Below are 20,186 nucleotides of genomic sequence, written 5' to 3'. Positions count from 1 at the left end.
TCAAGGAAAGCTGCCTGTACAAGTTAGCAATGTGGATTTTCAAGAGAAGTCTGAAAGAAGCAGAGCTTAAGAAAACTCAGACATTGCTACTCACTGGCAGACTGGGCACAGACATGGTGATATTACTAATCCCAAGTGTTTGTATATACCATGTATTGTACAAGAGACAACCTTTCCACAGGAACTTATGAAGTAGTCTGAAAGTAAGGCATAAATACATGTGAAAGGAACTACTGATTCGAGGGGGAGCCCACTGTAGGGGAGTAATGTAAGCAGCAGAAACCCCTGTGGTTTCCCAGGCCCTGTTTTTAGATCCATTGTTCTGTGACGCTGACAAGTATGATAAGGTAAGAATTTTGTCATCTAAGCAGTTTTCTTCTCTTCCTCTGATTGCATGACATTAGGAACCAATTCCAAGGAACAGCAGTTCTGCTAAAGATCGGTTTTGTACAATAACACAGACTATTCTGTAGCCTATTCATACACAACTTTCAGGACATTGGCTGGCATATTCTGAGGTCCACACCCACATACTGTTCAGGATAATGACTGGCACATATGTGGCATATACACACATACTGTTCAGGATATTAACTGGCACATTTGAGGAGCACGTTGCCATTCCTTTTCTTTTCAAAACATTAGGCTTTTAAGGTTATTCTTAAACCTTAACATTTGAAAGTTCAAAGTACTTTAAAACAAGCAATTTGGTATTTTCTTGAAACTATGGCTTTTTAAAATTAATTTATCTTGCAGGGGGGGACTGATTTTGGAGATCAATACTCTATTACCAAGCTGTATCATTAGCTTTCTATGTAATAGCTTCATTACAAGACTCTGAGAAAAACAATGTAAGGGAGAAAGGGTTAAGTTCAACTCACAGATCCAGGTCCTGACCATAACAGCAGGGAACTCAAGGAAGCAGCAACCTGAAGTGGCTGGTCACATTTCATCCCCATCAGAGAGCAGAGAATAAGGAATGAGTGTGTTTGGCTCCTTCCTTCCGTTTATCCAGTTCAGGACTCCAAGCCCAGGGAATGGTGCCACCCACTTTAGGCACTTAACCCAATTCTTACAGGATGGCCAGAGGCTTGTCCCCATTTAATTATAAATTTGTCAAGCTGATAATTTCAATTAACCATCATACTTTTATTGACACTTCTATGTATTAAAGTGCAATGGCTTGCTTCCTCCCTGCTTTCCTCTCCCTCTCTGTTTTATTTTAAAAAATTACTATTATTAAAATTGTATCTCCTTATTTGCTATTAGTCTTATTAGTTTTTCTCTTATCTGAATATTTGGGGATTTTAGGATTCTGACAGATGTGCTTTCTAAAGTTCTAGCATCCCCATGTCTTGACTCTTAGTGCTTCTATGCTCTGTACACAGCCACTCCCTTCCATGTCATGTTCCAGATTAAACAAGACACCAATAACTGAGACCCTTCTGTATTTCTATCCTTTCCTTCTTGTCCTCTTTTCCTTTCCTGTCCCTTCTTTTTCTTTCTCCTTTTTTTTTTTTTTTTTTTAATTTTGATAGAGGATCTTTCCTGTACAGGTCAGGGTGGCTTCAAATTCATTCTTCTCCCTCAGCTTTTTTGAATGCTGACATGACAGGTGTGTGCCATCAAACCAGAGTTCCTCTACAGTTCAAGTTTCAAAAGCTCAGATCACTGCTCCTGTTTTTCCAGTTCAGTCACTCCAGGATCCTGAATCCTAGAGTTCATTCATGGCTTACTGGAATCTCCCATCACTTTATTCTGTCACCTTTTCCTTGTTCCCACCCTCTCTGTCCATTTTCCTCCATATTTAGTTTATAGTCCCATGTTGGGTAGACCAGATGGCTTAATGAGTAAAAGTGCTTCCCAATAAGTGTGACTGTATCAATTTGATCCCCAGAGCCCACAAAGTGGAAACAGAGAAGTGAACCCTGCAAGTTGTTCTCTGACTTCTACAAGTGGGCCTCCCACCACTAAATAAATACATACATAAATAAATATCCCATGGCTGATCTTTATGATTACTTCTTTGCCAAAATTCTTCAGCTTCTCTGGGATCTCTTTGACATAGTCTTTGTTCAACAAAGCCACTGCTCTGCTTAGACTTGCTTGCTTTCCCCACAAGCACTCAGAGCTACTTACTAGGTTCCCTTTAAAGTCACGTCTAAAGTTCGGCGGTGGTGGCACACACCTTTAGTCCCAGCACTGGGGAGGCAGAGGCAGGAAGATCTCTGAGTTCAAGGCTAGCCTGGTTTACAGTGAGTTCCAGGACATGCAGGAGTACACAGAGAAACCGTGTCCCAAAAACCAGCTGACCCACCGACTCACCAACCCACCCACCCACCAACCCACCAACCAACCAACCAACCAACCAACCAACCAGACAAACAAAAAGTCACACCTAAAAGCCCTTATCTCGGTCTTCATTTCGGAAGCAAGCCACAGCACACCAAAGGCATTCCCACAACCCTAACCAATAAGTTGCCAGCTTCTCTTCTTTCTTCCCATGTTCCTGTCTGCTCATGTCAGCTGATGACCTTGTTTCTTACCGACTGAGACTCCCTGAGGAGTAGGAGAGCTTTATGGCCTACCACCTCCACCTGGGGCCCCTCCTCACATCTGCTCTTTCATTCCCTGCCTCCTGGGATCAGGCTAATTCTGAGTCCTCTCTAACTCACTTGGTTAGCCTATGGACCAGATGTTAAGCTCCTTTCTGTTTCTAGAGGCCATTGTTCTAGAACTTTTCCATGCCAACATTTTCCATTTTGCAAGTAAGTCACAAAAAACTTCTAACCCCACTTTCCCCAGCAGTTTGTGCTCTGGTTTTTGCCCCCTCTGGAAAAAGAATATCTTGAAAAAAATTGATTCTATTCCCTTCACTCTCTGTAACGTTCCTTCTCTGAAACTCTTTTTAAACAAACTCCATGCTCAGTACCCATCGCACAGGGACCACGTTGAAGCCACAACACTGTGCCTGATAAAGGGACACTACTGTTTCTCATCTTACTTGAGCTTGTCAACGTTATTTAGACAAGCTTGGCCACTCCTCCCCTGAGGAACAGTCTCAGGTGGCTCCAGATACAGTAGCTCGTCATGCCTCTTCCTTTCTCTCTTTATCACAGAGCCAATTCTTTCCAGCCTCTTCTCTCTTGCAGGTGTTTCCTTTTTTTCTCTGCTGGCTTCTTTCTGGTTATGTTTTTTAATCTTCCTTTCCTTCCTCCTTTGGTAACATCACTGAGTTCAAAGCTTTAACTCTCATCTATACAGTGAAGGCTTCCATGTGTAACACGATCCCTCTAGGGGAGTCTCATTCTAGGACTCTAGACTCCAAGAGTCTTCTTGACTTTTCTACATTGTGGAGCATGTTCCCAGCTGGAGCTCTTGCTGACCCTTCTCGATAAGCCAGTGCTCTTCAGGCATCATGATTTCAGCTGGCCACAACGTCAACTTTCCACTGGCTTGAGTCACAAATTGTGAAATCTTTGCTCAAATAACTTCCCATGATGCCTACCTCTACCACACTACTTAACAAGATATGCACGCCATTCCATGACACCCTCCTTTCTTACATGATTTGTTACCATAGTTCTTCCCTCCTTTTACTGTTTTATGTAGTCATTTATTAGGCCAATGATTCATTGCTTTCCCACTTCCACTTTCAACTTTGCCTAGATCGATTAGAGTCCCCACAAGGACAGGAGTTTTGGTTACTGTTTCCCACGCTCCTCGAATAGTGTTTGGCATAAAGTGAACACCCAGTGCATCACTGTTTAATAAATGAAACAATGAAGCATTGGAGCCACAGTGGCCCAAGCTGGTGGCAGAGAACAAAGTAACCTTACGTGGCCATCACTGTCATCTGTTGATAATGAACAGAGTGACATGATGCCATCTGGAAGAATGTCCCGAACCGAGAGTATTAATGTGATGTCTGTGAGTGGAAGAGCTTATGTGATTCCCAAAGTGGGATAAATTTAACTGCAGGATCAGTAGTAAGGGGTGGACTCAGCTCCCTTACTTTATACTCGTTGCAAATATCAAATCATATTATCACAGAGCTTTATAATACTGTAGTCAGTGATGCGATTATTACTTATGCCCCTTAGGGTACTGAGCCACTATGTTACCATGTGTAGGATTGCGGCTCTGCCAAATGCTTAGAGCAAACTCTAATGGCCACCCCACCCCCCATCCTGTCCTCTTCTATAGAAGAATAGATATTATGATAGTGTCTGAACAGCAAGTACAGATTGGCTGGCTCTTGTGGGCTAGTGAAGATCAACAAAATGGAGCCACCTTGCTCCTTCCCCTGCCAGTATTTCTGATGGCCCCTTCCAGATGACAGCTCGGAGCTGACAAATGACCCTTTTGCGGTCTGAACACTTAATTTGGACCACTGCTGAGGACTGATTCCCCTGTGTGCTCATGGCTCCTTCAAGCACTTCTGTTCTGGCTGTGCTGATGGATGGAAGTGATTCACTTGAACAGGTGACCTGGCTATAACGAAGTCCCAGAATTCTCTAGTGTAGGTCACAGTGAATCCCTAGATAAGCTCCGGGTCTCACATTAGGTCGGTGCGCTGCAAGGGGAGCTGAGAAAGGCTCTCAGGAATTGAAGAGATTTGATGGAAAGAAGGAGTTGTTCATGGAGTAAAAAGTGATGTTGTTATAGTTCACTGTGAGCAGGTATTAATTGCATCCAGGGCTGCAGGGGCCAAGGAGAAAGGGATGTGGTGGCATCTGGGGCTTACAGTCAGCATAGTTAATTAAACAACTACCACCATTTGTAAATTACCAACTCTCAAGTATTCATTTATAGCAACAGAAAATGAGACGCTCACATCCAAGTCCATCTCAGTGCCTCCACTTCTTATCCAGCCCTCCCCTCTACATCATCCATCCAGAAAACCTGTCCATCCTTTTAGACCTCTCACCTCCTCATATCACCCAGAAACCTGCATCACACAAATATTGCACACACTGCTATGTACTTATTTGCTACATATATTTTTCCCATACTCGACACAAAGTCATTCAAGACACAGAGACTGGCTATCCTTCAGAGCTTATATTTAGTAGATAACTGGGACTCACACCTCCAGTGAGAGAAGAACTGGGTAAGCTTTCATGATATTTTGTTAGACTGAAAATATATGCCCATAGGGGCACATCAGGGTCATACACTTCTGTGGGGATGGCCCTGCCATTAGGGGTGCATGCCTAGGGCACTGTGTTCTTCCGGTCCATGTGTATCATCTGTGAGTTCACCAGAAAAAGCAGTAGTAATTGGTAATATTTATAGCAGCACAGTGGAGAAGCTCCACTCTCCCACTTCTCAGCCTGTCACCCTCAGCTTTCTAATTTATAAAATTGGAATCAGGATATTATCTAAAGTAGAACAGAGGAAGTATGCAGATTATTATAATTATGTAAAATGCCTTAAAACCAAACTTCGAGCACTATAGATTTTTATCAGATGGGGCCTGATTTCACAAACATTAAAAAAAAAAAAAAGCTGAATTAACAAATTAATGTGTGTCTTTGAATCAGGGAAGGTAAACGGATTGTGTGAATATTATTATATGCTGAATTGGGTCCCTTTTCCCCACTTTGTGTGCTGAAGCCCTAACCCCCATTACTCAATATTTGACTATAGTATCTTTAAAAAGGACATTTCAATGAAATGAGTTTGTCGAATTGGATCTTGATTCTGTGTAATGAGTATCTTTGTGAGAAGAGAAAATTAGAGCTCAGATACACATAAGGGAGACTGTGTGAAGAAGGGAAGACAGCAGTAAGCTGTGGAGAGGCCTTGGGAGATACCATTCCTGCTTGTGTTTTCACTTTTATACATTTTGTGCTTATAATTTCATTTCTAGAAGTCTGAGGAAATACTTTCGTTGTTGTCGATGCCTCCCAACCCCACAATTTGTCCTTATGTCAGCCCTAGAAAGGAATACAGATATCTTATTAAAACTGCATAGAACCACCGGGCCATGTGTGGGGTGACCCTGTACCAGAAGAGAGCCCTCCAGTTCAACCTCAACTGGGTCCTTGTGTGCAATGATGTCATACTAGGTTAGTCCCTCCTTTCCACTTGGGTCCCCAAACCATTCATATAGAAGTCAATTGTTCTCTTGGGACACATGAGCTTTATGTGAACTACGACCACAAACACTCGACATCTTATTTAACATTTTTCTATGTATGAGGGCATCAGGGAAGTGTGTGAGGAACTCCTAAGTATCTACATACCATTAGCAGAGCGGCGACCTTAGCCCTAGGACACTCTTTGCTCAGCTCAACTTCAGTAAAACTGACATTGAGTATTTGACATTAAGAGGGTCTCTAAGGTCAGGTTGCCTGCATTCATTAGGTCTGCCAATGGGCCCAACACCCCCTCCCATGTTTTTTCTTTCTTTCTTTCTTTTCTTTTTTTTTTCTAGAGTGGTTTGACATTTGTGCATAGTATTAAGAAAGATCCTAGAGACTGAACTGAGCCCGCTGAGAGGAGGTTCAGCTCATGTTTGTTAATCTCCTGTGTGGTGCAACTCTGGCACCCAGACAAGCCCGCATTCACAGGGGGAACAAAGCACTAGTTATGTGTGTTGAAATTCCTCAGAGAAAATGTCTTGCAGGCTGTTGGGGAGCACGCGAGGGCTGGAAATCCTGCAGTGGGTGTTGCTCAATGCCCTGGGAAGATGGTCTCCTGGCATCTGAAGGCTCACCCTTGAGGGGAGTTGCTGCACACTGGGGCATGAGGGGCTGGTGAAGACAGAAGGTGCATGGGCAGCTGGGTGGGTGGAGACTGGCTTGGATGTTTCCTCCACACTTCTCCCTGGCCACACTGGAGCCGGACCTAGACTACCCACTTTAGGAGTCTTGTGAGGATAGCCAGCTAAAGCCAGGCTTGTCACTGTGCCCGCTCTCTCACCAGCTTGGGACTAGATTTTCCTGTTTTCTGGGATGGAGTAAGCCTAGTTATCTGGGTGTCCTTGGCTTTGATTTGGAGAAGTAGGAGGGTGGGGAGGGGGAGAAGAGGTTTTAAATGGGCATCAAGGGATGGGATGATTAGGTGGAAATCTTTATATATAATATTGAGCTAAATCAGCAAGGTTCTAGGTATTTTGAGATGAGAGTAAGTGTCTAGAGCAATGGTTCTCAACCTTCCTAAAGCCGCGGCACTTTAATACAGCTCCTCCTGCTGTGGTGACCCCCAACTATAACATTATTTCATTCCTACTCCATAACTGTAATCTTGCTACTGTCATAAATTATAATGTAAATATCTGCTATACAGGATATCAGATATGTGACACCCCTAAAAGGATTGCTATCCACAGGTTGAGAGCCTACTGGGCTAGAGGAAGATAGAAGACGAGTTGGATGTGGTGGGAGAACAAGGAAAGTCCATTTGGAAGGCATGAGGAACAGGTTAGAATGGTGGTTCTCACTATACCTCTGGACCAGCCAGAACAGAATCTTCACAGATAAGAACGCAAGCTTTCACATCTGGGGCACACACAAGGATTTATCAGACACCATGCAGATTCATGTACAAATTGGTGTTTTGCTCCTGTTGCTTTGAACTGTGAAAAGCCAGGTCAGTGAAACCCACTCCTGAGCAGATGCCACACTCCATCCACAGCAGTGAGCAGGCACCACACTCCGTCCACAGCAGTGAGCAGATGCCACACTCCATCCACAGCAGTTCAATTTAGACCTGATTAGGAGGCTTGAGTGTCACCTGGAGTGCAGTGGGTCTCCTGCCCTTTATATGTATCAAAGGCTATCTGGTTCCACCTAAGGATTGGCCAATTCATAGGGCATTTCACAATTCTAATGCTTCTTTCAGACTATTTCTCCACACAATATGCCCTTAAAGAACTTACTCCAAGTCAAAGCAAGGCCTTAGTGTGGAATGAAAAATTATTCAAAGAAACAAGACTACCCCCCACCCACTCCCCATTGGGCGGACCCTAGTTTGGTTGAATTAAACCCATAGTTACCACATACAAGTACAAACAAATTATAAATCATAAGCTCCACACAGATGATCCAAACACATCATTTCTACAGCGGCTTGTTCCAGGAAGTCTACCATAGCCACAGCCTACAGAGTATTCCTTAGGATGGAGGCACAGAAGAGGTTAATTCAGGTCACTTAACTCTTCATCTTTTACAGCAGATCAGAACCCAGGTGGCTGACTTCTGAAGGCTTTCTGACAGGAATCTAGTAGAGTTGGTTTCGAGGTTCACATGGACACTAATCACTGTAACCTTATGCAGAAGGTGTGATCCACATGAAATCCACAATTAAGGGCAGCCAATCTGAGGTCGTCAACCTTGAGAAGGTTATGGGCTATTCTGTAGATCCATTCATTGTTTAGCCAGCACCTTGACATTCACCTTGTGAGTAAGTTTGGTATTCACTTGGAGAGGCAGGGGAATAGCCAGTAATGTAGCTCTTCTGTTGTTAGTAATTACAATTTAACTATCTAGTAGCACTTGGCTCTTAGAAGCAGTTACTGCTAAATTTCTTTCCACCTAATGAAATCCTCTGTCGGTTACCTAGCTTGTCACTACAGATGGTTCAGTACACATACTCTATATTGGCGTATGACTATGTGATACGATGGTAGTGCCTGGGTTTCTCCCTATAAACGAATCCCTTTACCAAACACAGTTCAGACTTGCTCACTACTGATAGAAGTGGAATCTCAAGTTACCCCTGCTTGACAGCATGTCCTGCAGTTTCGTGGATTTAGTGCAGCAGTGTGGGAAGCAGGAAGCGTAGGCCAGTGTCTCCTGACCATACTGGATGCCACTTCTGGGCAATAATGTTGGCATGATCTGAACCAGCCAGGAGGAGCTTGGGTGATTAGAGGCTTGAGATTCTTGGTTAAACTGAAGATTTCATTTGGGCACCAGAAACCTTAACAAGTAATCTCACGCCTTGAGCCACAAGCTTCCCTTAGGGGATTCTTTACCCCAGCGTGACACACATACACACACACATTCTGTTTGGGGTTATGGTTTGAAGACATGAACAGAGACACGATGCCATTGTTTCATGGCGTACTGTATTGGAACACTGAAGACCTGCAGCAGATGTAAATTCCAAGTCTTGTTATAATTTTTTTTAAGATTGTAAAATTATCAAAATGCATATGAATCGAGTTTTAATACACTGTCTACACCATTTCTTTCTTTGGGTTCGCAGGCATGGTTCAGACAGGGTAAGAACTCTGTAACATTTAACATTGAATAAACAGTAAACCTAATTGGGGCGGGGGGGGAAAGAATGCAAGTTTTTAGCCCCACCTCCAAGCCAGTTACTGCATCAGAACATGGAACCCAGTAGTCTGTACTCAAACATGGCCTCCCAATGGCTGATTCAGATAAAGACAAAAATTTGAGAAACATGAGCTAAAATTCTGAAAGAGGCACCAAGGATCTGCAGAATTCAGAAAGTTTTTAGGAGAAGGAAGAGATGACTCTGGAAGCACAGTAGGGCACAGGGAAGAGGCTAAAAAAAAACCCAGGAGGAAATTCAACTCCCAAATAAAGGAGGAGGCTCTACTCCATATGAAGTCCACACAAAGCCAGAACTAGAGTCAAGATCTTGGCAGTTCAAAGCAGCTAGGATTCCTGAGAGCGCCTGCCCATCCCCAAGAGAATAGGAGAGTCTTAGCCAGTAAAGGCCATGGACAAGCACCTTAGAGATCGGATAAAGGGAAGTCCCTTCTCAGATCCACCTGCCGGTCCTGGTGTGATTCATTTGTTCACATTTTACTTCACTCTAGTAGACGGGTCTGTCTGCTGACCCTCCGATGGTTCGCTTATGTTCTAATCAGTTAATGTGCCCTTAATTGGAACGAGGGGTCATTGCAAATATAGTTGAGAGCAATACCAGATGAGGTCATTCTGGATTATTCAGGTGAATCCTACATAAAAGGACAATCATCCTTTTAAGACAGAAGGCAGAGGCAGAGGCTAAAGTTGCCTGGCTACAGTCCACAGAGAACGCAGAGCCACCCAAAACTGGAAGAGGCGAGGAAAAAGTCTTCCTTTGAACCTTCAGGGAAGACATGGCCCTGCTGCCTTCTTTGAGTTCGGACTTTTGACCTCTAGAACTAGGAAAGAATAAATTTTCATTGCTCAAAGCCAAAGAGTTCGAGGCCATTTGTTATGGAAGCTCTAGGAAAACAAAAGGCCAAGGGATGTGGAATTCAGCTGCACAAAGTCTTCAACTGTTTGAAATTTATTTCTTGGATGAATAACAAACTCTGAGTCACAAGAGGCCCCATCTGGGCTTGAATCACTTATGGCTTTATCTGTCTCCTGTGAGCATCTCTGTCTGGTCCTCAGGATGAGATGATTTCCCCCAAGTCATCCTCATCTTCTACCATCTTAGGGTTCTGATAAAGATGAGGATGGCAGGCTATTAGTCCAAATCTTTGGGGGCATCTTTGGAGATGATGCAATCTACCCTCCTTTAAGTGGTATATCCTTTAAACATTTACCTCAGAGGATGGAGAAAATTTCATTCTGAGGTACATGAGGTGCAACATGATGCTGTCTTCAGAGCTGTATACTCAAGTGGATTTTTTCTCTTTTGTTCTTTTTCTTTTAAACAGAAAAATAAAAATCATGGCATGCTGGCTGGTTTTCCTTTTCTCATTCTTCACAGACAGTGGGAGGATATGACTCTGGAAAATTAACATCAAGTGTTTGTGAGGATGAAGGGCCTTCCCACGAAGAGCTGAATACCCATGCCTGCAGTTGGGGATGTTTTCTCATTGGGTCACAGCTACCTGTGTGTGAGGCGTGGATGACTATATGGAATCACTTCAAGTTTTGTATTTGGAGCAAAACAACACAACACAACCCTTGAAGCTGGCCTGTCCCCAGGGATACATATTCTTCAAAGAAATCCCCGATACCAACCACTGTAGCAGAGAAGTCTATGTTACATGGATGGGTACTATGTCTGTCCAAAGGGATTCATTGCTAGAGAATCAGCAAACATTCAGTTAACAATAACCATGTTGCTGCTACTAATAAGATCCTATGTATTTCTCCCCAACCCCATGTAAGCCTCCAGCTTCTACTGCCAAGTGCTAGCTGGTATGGTGGGTCCCACCAGTCATCAGTTCTTCCCACCTGTCTAGTGTTAGAGGGATGGGTAGTGTCATAAGTGCGTTATATGCGTGGAGGTCATCTTTCCGTGAGTGTGATGAGCATCTAAGGTGACCAGCTTATAGAGAGAAAGAGTTCGGAATGTTCACCTCACAGCTGAGACATAGAGAAGGAAAAGGAGCTGAACACCCCAATGTTCTCTTCTACAGCTCTCCTCTAACAGCTTAAAGATCTCCCACTGGCCTCCACCAGCTTCCAGCAGTACACAGCTGATGACTAGGCCTTCAACACATGGACCTCAAGGGACACTGAAGATCCAAACGGCAGCAGTGTGTAAATGCCCTCTTTGGCTTTGTAGCCAGTGTGATTCCAGCTAGGGCAAGGTCCAACTATATGAGAGAGAGTTTGTTTTTGATAGCCTCTGTCTACTTCCCATGCCCAGAAATCCACTTCTCATCTGCTTCCACTTCCCTTGGGACACTTGGGCTTCACACTTCCGTCTTCTTGTCCATCTTCTCTACCTCTTCTCAGCTGTTCTCGGACTCAGTGCTTTAAAGTTTGAATCTGTTGAAGAACGAAGGTTCTGTCTGCAAATCTTGCACCCTATTATTTCCGAGGAGGCTCTCTGAAGTTTGGGGCCTCTTTGGATGCTCCAAGAGCAAATCAAATCCTGGCAACTTCAGACCTGAGGTGAAGCAGGATGGTGGAGGAAGGTCCCCTAGAGCCCATCACATCACAGATGTGGTGATGACGTCTGTCTCCATGATCCATACCTATGGACTCAGTAGACCTGGACCAGATAGACTACAAATGGATGTCTTTAGATGATGGGTTTCAGCTTTACTACAGAGCCAGCACTGGAAAACGAAGGCTTGCAGGGCTCCTTTTGTAGGACTCCTCTTGGGAGGGGCTGATAGGGTGGTAGGTAGAGAGAGCTGACAGAATCAGGGACTCTTCTGTGGCTAGCATGACCATGGGACATGAACCATCTGTGCAATTCTGGTCTTTTTCTTAAATCTTTTTAGTTTCTTTTGTCCTGAAAGATTGTATGAATCAGGTGGTTAGCATGAATCGGGCCAGTATATAGCCACAGGAACCCTCCAGTCTCAGAGTAAGAAAAGTCCAACTGCTTCCATCATGTCAGACCTTGTAAATCAGACACTACCTATCTTCATAGTAAGTACTGGTGGTCTCTAAAGGATCTGGCCAGTATGAGAACCAGATGCAGATGGTATCTCTGGTGTCCTCTACTCCTCTTTCAGTGACATTATCCAGGACAACTTGGTCAACAGGACCAAGAGGAGCCCATTTCAAATCTTGGTCTGTCCTTTGCCAATTGTGGGTTCTTGGTAAAATGTCTCTTTCTACTTTTTTTTTTTCAGTTGTGCTTTAGACAAAATAAATATGCCCACCATGAATGTCTGACTCTGTTGTTGTGTCTGTGTCCTGATAGCAGGCTAGGACCCCCCTTTGTCTTCTCCTTAGCATGGAATACAAAATAGGCCGGCAGCAGATCCTGGCCTCATGAGCTCATTTCTGCCACTGTCTGTCACTGTGCTGGAATGTCCCAGGGCTCTGTTGAGACATAAATGCTGGTCTATGATGAAGAGCCATTTTCTCTCTCTCTCTCCCCTTTCCTGGGGACATATGTCTGTAGTGAGAACATAGGTCAGAGCAAGGGCAGAGGTTCTTCACTGTCTCCCAGGCCAGCAGGATTCTTGGCAACGCAGGTGGGAGGATCTGTCATCAAGATAACATTCTCCTTGCTACAGGGCACCTGCCAGTAGGGGTAGCAAAGACAGGAACGTTGTCCAGGAATATGGGTCACTTCTCACTTAGTCAGTATTGTGCCTTATAGAGAGTGTGGTCAGGCGACCTGGAGGTTGACCAGACTGCCAGTAGGGAAGGGGCCGGACTTCATGAGGTGAGAATCAGGAAGGGCAGGCCCAGCTTCTCCTCTCAGGGACATTGCCCTGGTACCGGTCCTGCTTCTAGCTTTCTTTGACTGTGAGATCCAGAACATCTCCATACGGTAACAACAAAGATGTCAATCCTAAAGGACACCTGGATCAAAGCGGTGGCACCTTCGTTGACTTAACTTCGAAAGTCACAGAACACCGTGGCTGCCAGGGTCATAGGCCCACTGCAGAACACAAGCAGGTCTGCCTGTGTCCCCATTTTCTTTACTCTAGTTCCATTGTGTCCCTAGGGTCAAGCATCTTCCCCTCCTTGCTGGTCTCCTATATGTGAAAAAGCACTGAGAAATGGAGGGATGAAATCCAAGGGATCTGGAACCCTTTGACTAATGTCTGCCTTACTGCCGCCTTCTTGGTATCAACCCATCTTGCCCATTCCCCATTGAGGACAGAGCATCTCTTGACGAAGGATGCTAAATTCACTTCGTAAGGAGAGTGACTTCTGCAGCCATCCCTAGAACTCACAACCTGCTGTATTATTAGAGGAACTGAGCATGTCCCTTTGGGTCCCCGGGCAAGTCCAGAGATTTTTCCTGACTGTTCCAAGGGCCTTTACTGCTGTTTGAGATGAGGATGGGAGTCAAGAAAGCCTACCTCCCCAACCCTCCCCTTAGGCCTTGCAAATGAAGGAGTCCATCGGTAGGAATGGTGATTTAAGGTGATCCTGTTGGGATTCTTGCTATTTTGGAGAGAAACACAGAAGCTGTTGAGTTCCTGGGTGTCATTGTTAGGGTTACTCTTAGTGTGATGAAAACCGTGACCAAAAAGCAAGTTGGGGAGAAAGGGATTTATTTGGCTAATACTTCTACATTGTTGTTCATTTTTTGAAGGAAATCAGGGCAGGGACTCAAATATGGCAGAATCCTGGAGGCAGGAGCTGATACAGAAGCCTTGGAGGGGTGCTGTACACTGGCTTGCTTCCCATGGCTTGCTCGGTCTGCTTTCTTATAGAACTCAGGACCACCAGTCCAGAGATGGCACCATTAAATATGAGCTAGGTCCTTCCCCATTGATGACTAATTGAGAAAATGCCTTACAGCTGGATCTCATGGAGACATTTCCTTAATTGAGGTTCCTTCTTCTCTCGATGACTCTGGCTTGTGTCAAGTTGACACAAAACCAGCCAATACAGTGGGCTTCTTGTGACTAGGAAGTAGACACACATAACATATACTCATCATATGGGGAATGTCTGTGGTGTGATGTCTCAGAGGTAGAACAGTGCGACTTGGGAAGACACAACTGACACTGAGTCAGAAGACAGATGCTAGAACAGATGTAGAGTAGGCAGCCAGAGAACGGAATGGGTATTTATTGAGTTCTACCTGCGTGGTGCTACTTTATTTCATTCTCACAAAGATTAAAAAAGATGGACACTGTCCATCTCAATTCAAAAAGGGAGATACTGAGACAGAGGTTAGCTAACTTGCTCACATTGAGTGGCCAGTCATGTCTGTCTGTCTGTCTGTCTGTCTGTCTGTCTGTCTGATGCCAGTAGCTCATTCCACTGAATTTTCTCTAATTGGGAGAGGTGCTGAAGAACAGACAAGAGGTACTTCCAAGAAGGAGTCGCAGGAAAGAAGGACCCCAGTGGGTTTCTTTCCTCTGTGTACATCTTAGTGAATGTTCATGTTTAAGATACACCACGGCCACCGGCTGCTTAGTGCTCTGGGTACAAAGAGATCAGAATAGGAGTTGATCCTGCAGAGGAAATATGGACGTGGCTAGGTTTGCTTGTGCCCAGTGGGAAGCAAGGGTAGTCTGTCCCTCTGCAACCTAATTGCCTGCACCAGTGTTGGATCCATACGACAGTAGTAGATATTTCTTTTTCCTATTCGCAGAATAGACATTTCCTGGCCAACATGATCCCTTTTAATTCCAGAAAGTGGGATCCAGGGTATCAGGAACAGAAACTGGAGGTAGAAGCTGGGCTCATGGAGCTGTCTCTGCTAGGTATTAACCCTGTTTTCTCATCTTGAACATTCTTTCCAGCCCTGGAGTGTGTAGTTTTTTTTCCCTAACATTGTAGAATTTGACTCAAACCTGCTCAATGATTAGCCCTGTTGAAGAAAATCTCTGGTCCCTCCATTTCAAAGTGCAAGTTTCGTTCAGTGAAGAAGCCTGGAGAGCGGCCACGCCTCTCAACCTTCTATCTTGGTGAGCGGGTGTAGCCTCAGGTGGTGCGCTCTTTCGTGGGGCAGGTCATACCAGATCCCTGGCAGCCTGTGAATCTCTCCTGTAACCGTGACTCCTAAGTCACCTTTGTGTGATTTCTGCGGCCAAGTCATCCTACAGGGCGACGCTCAGATGTTCTCCCTTCAGTTTGTCCTTTGTCCTAGCCCTCCGAGCCACCGTGGGAACACACCTGATGAATCATGGAACTGAGCCTACTAGGGAGCTGTGGGTATCAGGAGGCCCTAAGAGGGACTTAGGAAGCTTCTGGGTACCCAGTGGACTCAGGGTTCAGCCAGGTGGTGGTAGCCCTCCTGGGCTTGGCTCTTCTCACACTGTTCCCGACACTGTCCATTTCTCCTCAGAGACCCCATTACCTCCTAACCCCCTCATCCCATCTCAAGGCTGGGCCTCTCTTCCCTAGATATTTGGCTTGGAGCGCCATCATTCTTGCTATGGGTTCCTTCTCCATTGCTCATTCTCATCTCAGACAATCTTGCAGGGTGGTGGGCGTGGGGAGGTGAGAGGAGCCGGGCCATAGCAAAATGTAGATGAGTCACCTCCCCAGGTTGACGTGGGGAGAAGAAGAATGGGTGGATGTGCTAGGAGGAAAAAAATGACACTCAAACGAAGAGTACATCTGAATCAAACATTAGTCACTAGACCCAGGGGAGAAAGATGCCCTCTCCGGGAGGGGCCGTGTGTGTGTGTGTGTGTGTGTGTGTGTGTGTGTGTGTGTGTGCGCGCGCACGCGTATAGGGCTGTGAGTGAGGATTCTGTTATGGAAAAAAAAAAAGAACAGACAGCAGGAAGACCTACCACCCAATGTGACCATTTATTAAGTGTAGTTTAAGAGTGAACTGCAGGTCATTTCAATTCACGAATCAACATTCATTACAGATACCTATCAAATGGAGACTGTGTTAAAAGTTACAAGTAAAGGAGGCTGCATTAGATTTCATGCTTCAAAGAAGGAGCCATGTGTCTGAAACTTCTGTAGGAATATAGCTTTGGTCCCCCGGTATCTAAAATGGCTAAGGCCAACCTGAGGTTAGAGTGACACCAGCTTATTTATATAGACCTCCAAGACCTGTCAACTTACCATCTGGGGACAGTGGGCCATGGCCCTGCAGATGGAGGTCACGGTCGCTCCAAGAAAGTTGAGACGGTTTAGCGTGAGACTCTTTCACAGAAATCCATGCTTTCCGTTTTGCAGGGCAGAGGTGGCACCTCATCCTCTCTCCCTTCCTTCTGAGAGACTGGGTCCTTCATTCAAACGCTGGCCGTCACTTCCTCCTTCACAGATCCTGCAATGAACTTGCATTCAGTAAGTTACCTGGGCAGCCTTTTGTTCCTCTCCTACAACTGATCATTTCCTCCAACTCTACCATTCTTTTTTAATCTTTTCTTCTACGTTCTGCTGTCATTGGCTGCTCTCGGCCCTTCACAGCATCCTCCGAAATCTCCAGGTTGTCTATTGCAGCCGGTATTCATCCTGCCCAAGTGTCCCTGATTTGTGCCACAACGAGGAGGTGATGGATTGAGTCCTGAGACCTACTGCAACTCCTCCTTAGGGGTCTTCACATGGACAAACATGCGGTCAACGCTTTACAAACTCCTTCCTCCTCCCTTGTCACGTGACTGGCTTACATTTTCCCCATCCTCCATGTATTGAGCTGGAGCAGATAACTGAGTTCCGGGCAGAAGGATGTTCAGAAAATGACTAGTCTCTGAGGACCACCAGCTCCAGGCACACAACAGGAAAGCCGAGTTGAGCTGTCAGCATTGGAGATTAAAGTTCCGGGTTCTTGAAGAGGGAAGTTGCCCACCCTTAAGTTAGACTTCTGCCTACATCAGTAGGAGATGCACTTGTATATGGAAGCATTTGGCTTTATTTATAACTTAAAAAAAAAAATCCCAGTTCAAAGCCTGTCTCCCATTTGGTCTCTAAGCCCTTTCGTAAGGACCTCTTTCCTACTTGGCTCTACCTCAGTTCTCCTGACCTCTCTGTTAGCCCCGGGCATGCCCAGTCCTGCCTTCCAGCTGCTTCTCCTGACCTCTGCCTTTGTTTCCTTTGCTCATCTCGATCTGCAGCTCTTCTAGGAAGAGCTCCAGACACTTTTATTCCGCGCGCCCCTCTCTAGCTCAGTCACGGACTGGGTCACTCTTGAGTTGGTTTGAGGTAACCCTCTCTGACCTCCAAGGCAAGAAGAGCCCCCCACCCCCCCCGGGGCATAGTCCTCTGTGCTGGGTATAAAACCCAGGCTGAGGATGTGTGGGTAGGTTGCCATCTCAGGCATGCAGACTCCGTTCCTCAGAACGAATCATGTGTGGTATGCTCTCCACTAGACAACTTGCTTGTTCAACAAGAGGCTCACTGGGTGTCCGTGTTGCTTAGATCTCCGTTACCAAGAGCAAATTGCAAGAGAGAACAGTGTAAAGGGAAGATCGCTTATTTTAGCTCACAGTCCTTTGTTCATTTTGGGCCCAAACCAACCAGAACATCATGGCAGGAAGCAGAGACGGGGAATTCAGGAATTGGAGTCTTGGGCAAGATGTAGCTTTCAGGCGGAAACCCCTGCTAGACTCAACTAGAGCCCCTCTCCTGCTGTCTGCTACCTCCCAATAGTACCATCATGTTAGGAGCCCATGGGAGTATGTGTAAACCATCCATTATGTCAAAGCCCTTATGATCTAATTGCCATCCCAGAGCTTATCAGCTTGTAGCCAAGTCCCTGATGCGGGAGCCTGTAGGAGAGATTTTATATTCAAGCCATGTCAATGCCATTGCTATAGACAACTATACTGACAGCTACAGGAACCCATTTAAAATGTGTCAGCCCTTTTATAAATGCTGGAATATGGAGTGCCATTGTCTGATTTGCTTCTGTTCTGACTAGTCGCAGGGAGGTAAGGGACAGTTTCACGTTTCCCTTAAAGCTCTATGTTAACATTGTAACTCCAACACTGAACTCCGGGACTCCATGTCGCCGGGGCCAGACCACAAGAACAAAGGGCCCGTCATTGTTTTCCTGTTCAACTTGGAGTCTAACAGTTCACTCTCTTGACCTTGTTATCGGAACAGTGGGCTTACAGAACAGGCTTGATGAGAAGAGAGGACATTTTCCATCATAAATAATTTCCCTGGATCTTTCTCCAGGGGAGGATATGCATCAGGCTGAGATAGAGGCCAAGAAGATGGGAGAACTTTAAAGGGATTTAGAATGTCAACCTCATTAGGGCAGGGTCTATTTTTTTGTTTTTGTTTTTGTTTTTGTTTTTGTTTTTGTTTTTTACTGATCCCAAAGGTGCTGAACTATAACTGGTGTACAGTAGGTATACAGGACTAGACTGGATAGACTTCACCTTTTGGTAGTCTCCTCATATTGTTTGGAAGGTACCAAGAGTCCCTAGGAGGGGACAGACACAAGCAGGCAGAGTGGGACAGAGCTCTTGTGTTAGATGTTCCCACAGTGGGGGCTGCATGAAGGATCCTTTTGACTAGAGAGGAATAATGTTCCCAGCAAGTCACAAGGGGCCACTGCATGCCAGTGAGAGGCAGGTGAGGCTAGGTCAGCCCGGGGGTGACTGAGAGTAGCTGTCTATGAGCCACAGCAGCCTCTTTGACACATATCAGCAAGGTTCAATAGATAGGGGGCGCCATCTCCTACAGGTCCTCTAAAGGACAGAGGAGTGGGGGCTGTCTCTGTACAGTCATGGGCGTGGACTATCTGCGTCCCCCAGACAACATCTTGAAGAGCTGGAGGGAGAAAAATCTAAAGATTGTCTTGGAGGGGAAACTATGACTACCGTAGGAAACGTTCGGAGTAGTCGGAGATGAGGAAAATTGCTAGGAAGCGTATTTCAAATCTGTTTCTACTCCTCTAAGTTGGGGGTTATGCAGCTGCTCACTTCACAGGACTGCCGTGAGGCACTCGTGAGTGGATAAGGGACTTTGAGTCTCACCCAGTTTGTTGTAATCAATGTTGTTGGGGCCGTGGTTGGTGTCATTCCCAGAGGTCAGAGAGCCTCTGGAGAAGAGTAGTCAGTGATCAAAAATGAGATGCTATATTCGTTTTGTACATCGGTGTGCAGTGTGACTAAGAGCTTAACTTAACAACTTCAGGGCATAACCCTCAAGGATAACAACGCTTACATAGAGATTTGCAACTTCCAAAGCGAGTTGAAAAGCTTGTTCTCCAGAGTTAGAAATGAAATCAATCAGTTCAGTAGATCTGACCCAAGTCATACTTAACAGCAAATGATGAAGCCTTCTCTCAAACCCAGGGCTCTGGAGGCCATAGCTCCTGTTTCAACTCTATCAGGGTTGTCCACTGAACCAGTTCCATGAGCGGGAGCTTGTCTTCCCACTGACATCTTGAGCCATGAGACTTCCCATGACAATCACACTTTTCTTTCGTTGGGCCAGGATGCTAACAGGACTGTGATACAGGGAGATACAGAAAGAATAGTGGCAGAAGAACAGATTCTGGATTCATGTCTATAATGATATTGCCTGTAGGAAAGACACTACACTGTTCTTAAGTATCTTTAGACCCAGCTCTGCATAGCCATTAGCCATGAAAAAAGGCAGCTTACAGAGAGGGAAGGGGGAGACATTAGGAGGCTTTCCTGGGTCATACAGAGGTTGTTGCTTATATAGAGGGACCATCAATGGGTTTAAGAAGGTGACCCACATGAAGTAAGGGGAGGCCTAAAGTGATGCCGAGCTCTGGCTTTGGCTCAAGCCTTACCAGTGGAAAGACCAGAATCCCAGCTCCACAAGAGGCCACATTCAAAAGAAGGACTTGTAGTCATTCACGACTCCAGCCAAGAGCGTGTTACAGCGTCTCTGAGATGACACCACCTCAGCCTCTGCCTCAGCACAGTTTGGTTGATC

At 45.4% G+C, this 20,186-nt stretch overlaps 1 long non-coding RNA gene across 1 annotated transcript in view; it reads left to right on the top strand.

Annotated features, from left to right (window-relative positions):
* The window catches only part of LOC110337122, a 47,236-nt gene extending 29,564 nt beyond the window's left edge, over window positions 1-17,672 (top strand). The window contains exons 3-5 of the long non-coding RNA XR_002381242.1: window positions 10,637-11,091; window positions 15,107-15,271; window positions 16,503-17,672. This is a non-coding gene — a long non-coding RNA (uncharacterized LOC110337122). The remainder of the gene's footprint in view (window positions 1-10,636; window positions 11,092-15,106; window positions 15,272-16,502) is intronic.
* Window positions 17,673-20,186: the final 2,514 nt, after the last annotated feature.

The sequence above is a fragment of the Mus pahari genome, chromosome 19 (genome assembly GCF_900095145.1).
Source record: "Mus pahari chromosome 19, PAHARI_EIJ_v1.1, whole genome shotgun sequence".
In the NCBI taxonomy this organism is placed as follows: domain Eukaryota; kingdom Metazoa; phylum Chordata; class Mammalia; order Rodentia; family Muridae; genus Mus; species Mus pahari.
This window is presented reverse-complemented; position numbering and strand designations above follow the sequence as displayed.